Source organism: Elephantulus edwardii, unplaced genomic scaffold, assembly GCF_000299155.1.
Source record: "Elephantulus edwardii isolate Elephantulus edwardi_28Jun2011 unplaced genomic scaffold, EleEdw1.0 scaffold00021, whole genome shotgun sequence".
Lineage (NCBI taxonomy): Eukaryota > Metazoa > Chordata > Mammalia > Macroscelidea > Macroscelididae > Elephantulus > Elephantulus edwardii.
In genome coordinates, this window is record NW_006399771.1 from 21,960,707 (window position 1) to 21,966,891 (window position 6,185).

The following is a 6,185-nucleotide window of genomic DNA, read 5'->3' on the forward strand; positions in this document are numbered from 1 at the left end:
TGGGTTGAGGCCACTAGCCATTCAGTGGGAGAAGGATGAGCAATCTCCTTCTGTGCAATTAACTGCCTCTGAAAACCTTTCAGAGGGTCAGCTCGGGGTCAGTTCCAACTCGATGATAAACAACAAAAACAATAAGTAGAGATATGTTGTTGTTACAACAAGTAGAGATATGTTGTTGTTACATGCCATCGAGCCATCTGTGACTCATAGCAACCCTATGTACAACAGTCCTAAACCCTGCTCTATCCATTGCCAATCTTATTGCCTCTGACACACCTATCCCCATTACCCCAGTATCAGGTGCACCTTAGTCTCCAGACTGACAACGTTACTATACAGACAGAAATTTCTACAGGCTCATATCAGTATAAACTTCCCCCTAAATCAGGTTAAAATAAGACCGCTTTATGATAATAACTATTATCTTAAAGAACATTGGATTATCAACTGATATTTACTTGGTAGTTACTGTGGCATGAATGTGGTGATGACTATGAGAATGAAGCAAGTGCGGGGAGCTCTTCTTTCTGTACCTGGAATCACTGTGAGTTGGAAGCAACTAAATTGCATAAAACAACAGGAAGTAACTTGATATAATTTGTGACAAATGACAAAAGTCTAATTTTGAGGATTGAAGAGGTTAAAATAGATAAGGGAAACTTTAAATGCTCTGTGAATTGCTTTAATTTTGAAATGGCTTTGTAAATGTTGTCCTCTACCCTCAAGTAATATAATAAAAATATTTTAAAATCATTAAAGATAAGTTGCTTATTTTCCTTTTTAAAAATACTTTCTTCTCCTCTTTCTCAAATGACTGAGCTGACAGGGAGCTATGAGCAAAGTGATAAATGACTGCCATTCATCTTTTCTCATTTTACTGCCAAACAAATTGATAGGATGATTTAGGTAGCGCTACTCTTTTTCTGGACATTGTCTCTTAGCGTTAGCCAGCAGGCATTCATCACTTCATCTCTGTTGCCTGGCTTAAAGCCAGGCTCACAATAGAGTCTTAACATCTACTTATTGAATTGAATTGATGCCGAGGCTGATTTTTCTGGAAATCATTATGTCACCATGATCTCATTTAACTGTTCATCTATGAAAGTCAGGATAAAACACAAAATTTAAACACACTATTCATGCCATTTTATGATTTGCCTCATTATCTGTCTAGAAGGCCACTTGGGTTGCTCAAACTATATAATATTGGGATATTATCCAAAAAGTTGCAGGTTTAAACCCAGCACAAGTGAGTCAAAAGAAAGACCTGCTAATCTGCTCTGCAGGGGTCACAACTATGAAAACTCTGTGAAGTAAAGTCATACTCTGTACAGTCACTAAGCGGAATAATTGACTCAAGGGAAACTAGTAACTGGCCATCTGTCTAGAATCAGTAACTCTATCATTTGGTTCCTATGTTCACTACAGTTAACCCTCCAGCAGGCTTTCAGAGGCAGTAAATCACACAGGAGACTGCTTATCTTTCTCCTACAGTGCAACTATTAGATTCAAAACAAACCACATACCTTTGTGTTGTTAGAGCAATTTCTTACTGCTAAGTAACCAACACTCCCCAGATTCTACTTAGTCATTGTAAACTGCTTTCTAATTATTGATATACTGTTAGTGTTACGTGCTGTCAAGTCACCTGCAGCTCATAGCTGCACAACAGCTCTGAAGCCTGTACTGTCCTGAGCCAATCTCACTGACTCCAACACACATATCCCATTGCCCTAGTTATTATATCAGTCCATCTCATCTGGGGTCTTCCTCTCCTGCGCTGTCCCTCGACCCTTCCAAGCATAATGTCCCTCTCCAAGGATTGGTGCCTCCTAGCCACATGCCCAAAATATGTGAGACAGAGCTTCAAAATCTTATCCTCCAAGGAGAAACTTGGTTTCACCTTTTCCAAGACAGACCTATTTGTTTTCTTGGCGCCCCATGGCATGTTCAAGACTCTTCTCCAGCACCACAACTCAAAGGCATCAATTCTTCTGTCATCTTTAGTCATTGTCCAACTCTTCGATGCATAGCAAGTAGTTACGAAGACCATGGCCTGGATCATGTGTACCTTAGTCTCTAGACTGTTATCATTGTTTCTTAGTACTCTTCAGAGGTCTCTCACAACAGATTTACCTCATGCAATTCATCTTTTGATTTCCTTACTGCTAGTGCCAAGAATGTTAATTGTGGAGCCAAGCAAACTGTAACTGTCAACAACCTCAATCTCTTCTTCATCTACCGTGGTGTTGTCAATTGGTCCAGTGGTAAGAATCTTTGTTTTCTTAATGCTTAGCTTCAATCCATATTGAAGACTATATATAGTCCTTGGCATTCTGTGGCAAGCACTTCAGGTCCTTCGAGTTTCATCAAGCAAGGTTGTGTCATCTGCATACCTTAGGTTGTTGGTGAGTCTTCCTCCAATCCTGATGCCACATTCTTCTTCATAAAGTCCAGTCTCTCTCTGCTCTGCATATAAATTGAAAAAGTATGGAGACAGGATGCATCCCTGACACACTCCCTTCCTGATTTTTAGCCAGGCAGTATTTCCCTGCTCAGTTCTGAGAACTGCTTCCTGGTCCAAGATTGTGCATAAGCACAATCAAGTGTTCTGGGATTCCCATTCTCCTCAAGGGTAACCACAATTTGTTGTGATCCACACAATCAAATGTCTTCATAGTCACTGAAACACAGGTAGATATCCCTCTGGTACTCTTTGCTTTCTGTCAAGATACATGTCTTCTAAACCCAGCTTACATTTCCGGTAGTTCTCTATTCAGTGTATTTTTCCAGTCATTTTTCAATAATCTTCTGCAGGATTTTGCTAGTGTGTGATATTAGTGATACTGTACAATAACTTCCACACTCCGTCAGTTAACAACTTTTAAAAAAAATTGTAATAAATGTGGATCTCTTCCAGTCAGTTGGCCAGGTACTTCCATTGATTTTTTTTACAAATTTTTTTTAATTTCACAATTTATAATATTTTACTCTAGTATTCATGTTTTTAGAGGATTAGATATAAAACTTTTTTTTGACAAAGGTTTTGTAAAAACAGCAAAGGCCATACAGTGACGGCCATATCTGTTCTTAATAGGTTCACAAGGGCAACTGTCCCCATCAACAACATCATCAACACAAAATCAATTCCCATGAAGTCAGACATGTAGTCTGTTCTTCCACACCTCTTTCTTCTCATACCAACACCAGTCTCACTGCTTTAATTGGTCCAAAAGAAAATTTTAAAGCTCACAGACCACATAGAATCATAATGGGGAAGTAAAAGGGCTATAAATTCAGCTTAGTAGCAGAATACAGTCGGGACATTTTATGAAATTTGCTCACAGGTGCCTCATCATTGAGCCTCATGGCTTTAAGCCACTTACAAAGCTTTGAGTCCTGTCAATTATGGCTTTCCCCCCACCAGGCCTCCAACAAACTTGAGTAAAAAGAAATTAGCTCCAGTTCTGTGGCATAGCAATTCAAGGTCAACTCCATATCATGTCAGGTCTCTGGTTCTCTGTCGTGACTGCTAGAGCTGTTGCTTCTGGAGGCTCTAGTATGGTTGGTATAAGAATTTCTGGTCCTGAAGGACAAGTTGTATTCTCTTCCTTCTTTGCCAGCAGTGAAGTTTCTCTCCTTCTTCTATATCCTCTCCATTTGATGGCAAGACTAGCCAATCCCTTTGTGAATAGGCTAACATGTCCTATTCATGTATTCTCACCCATCTGCATGGTAACAGTAAACAGATAGGAAACTTCTAGAAGATCAAGAAAGATTTGGAAGATACTGTGGCATCAGGTATATCCTTGCTGATGTCAGATGGACCCCGGATTAAAGTAAAGAATGCCAAGAGAATGTCTGTTTATGCTTTATTGACTATATAAAGACGTTTGACCGTATGTATCATAACAAGCCATGGCTAACATTGAGAAGAATGGGAGTAGCAGAGTACTAAATTTGCTCTTGAGAAAACTGTATTTAGACCAGGAGATTGTTCTGCAAACAGAGTAAGGGAACAGTTGTTGTTGTTGTTGTTGTTGTTGTTTGATGCCATCAAGTCATAGACGACTCATAGCGACCCTATGAACGAACGGCCTGAGCACTGTTCGTACATAGAGTTTCCGGAGGCAAGCCATTTCAGAAGTGGATGCCGCTCCTGCTTCCAAGGGAACAATACGTGGTTTAATATTAAGGAGGAGTATGTCAGGGTTGTATCATTAATTCTTCTGTCATCCTTAGTCATTGTCTTACACTCTGATGCATAGCAAGTAATTGCACAAACTGTGATTTGGATCAGGTGCACCATAATCTCTAGTTCAAAGAGTTTCCAGAGGCAAGCTTTTTATGGAAGTGATGCCACTCCTGCTTCCAAGCCTGTTTCGTTTGGGAGCTCCACAAAAATCAGTCTCAAAGACCACAGGTCTGAGGACCCAAATGCCTTTTTAAATAGGAGGCCACATCCAATCTGCTTACACCCAGTTGCGAGCAACAGCTACACCCAAGTCTCAACCCCAAACCAGGGAAAACACCTTTGCAGGAACTGGCTGTTCCACTCATCTTCCCAGACTGGAAAGTATCCCAATATTAATGATATTGTTTGATAATTAAAGGTCATTAATTCCTCCTTTTAAACTCATATTAAAATCATATGAATATATTTTTGAGTTATTTTCTTATTGTTTATAGGCAACTTGACCATAAATAGAGATATTTTTTTAAATAAAAAAAGAGAGATTTTTGTGATTTAACAATTCATAGAAATTAGCAGAATCTGTCTGGCCAGTTAAAGATTTTATGTGGTTAGACATTCTTTCATGAATTCAAATATATATTATTTATATTTTATTCTGCTGAGAAGCCTAAAGAAACTCCAAGATTACTACAGATTTATCCTAATATCACCTAAAATTAAGTGTAATCTTAGCTGAGATATTTAATTTTATGTGAAATCCTAATGTGCTAAGTCACATACCATTTGCTTAACTGTTTATTTTGATTCTATGTAACTGTGAAACTTGTCCTCCATGTGAGAAAAAGTGAAGCAATAGGCAATATTGCTAACTAGAGTGGGAAGACAAAACATTGAATCCACTTCTCCAAGATAAAAATATGCAAATATAGGATAGCTCTGAATTTTAATGGAGTTTCTGAAAGAATCAAATGGTTAAAGTTCATGATGATTAACTAAAAGATTTTTGGCTCAAACCCATTCAGAAGTGCCTCAGGAGATACAGATAATGCTCTTTTGAAAGGTCACGGCCATGAAAACCCTATGGAGTAGTTACATATGGGTCACCATTAGTCAGAATCTACTTTTAACAACTAACAATAAAAATAATTTCCTTTGGAAATATTATTGGCATACCTTTTCTTTGAAAATTGAGTACAAGTAGGAGAAGATTATTATTTAAGGTTTCTTAAAACTGAAAATAATTTAGGTTTTACATTGCAAATAGCTATTAAAAATATATGTATTAATTTAGAAAATGGGAAGGATCTTTTGTGGAAAACAAAGTATTCAAACTTTGTAACTAAATCAGAATAAAATTAAACAACAACAACAATAAAAATATACACACTAATTTCTTTAATTAAACTGGCTAGGGATAATAAGTGAATTATTCCATATTTATGTATCTTTTCATTTCAAATTGATAAAGTCTGCAATTACTTTTGTTGTTATTGTTATACATTATATCATTGAGTCAACTATTACTCTTACTGATCTAGCCTATTTTGAGCCAAACTCACCATCTCAAACACTATGGCTTTCAATATGGATTGCATCTCACTTTAAAGAAAAAAAAATTCTCACCACTTGACTGATAGGCAACATCAAGATAGATAATGAAAAGATTGAAACTGTCAATGACTTAATCTTACTCAGATCTACAATCAATACACTTGGTTCCAGGAGTCAGGAGATCAGAAGATGTATAGCACTCGGAATGTCTGCATTTAGCCACTTCTCCAAATTATTGAGGAACGATGTTGTTAGTTTGAGGTGTAAGAAGTTCCTGATTCATATCATGGTCTTTTCAATCACTTGCTGTAGAACTGAGAGCTGGAGAATCAATGAAAATTGTTGTTGTTGTTGTTATGCGCCATCGAGTCCTTTCCGACTCATAGCGACCCTATGCACAACAGCCCTAAACCCTGCTCTATCCTGTGCCAACCGCACC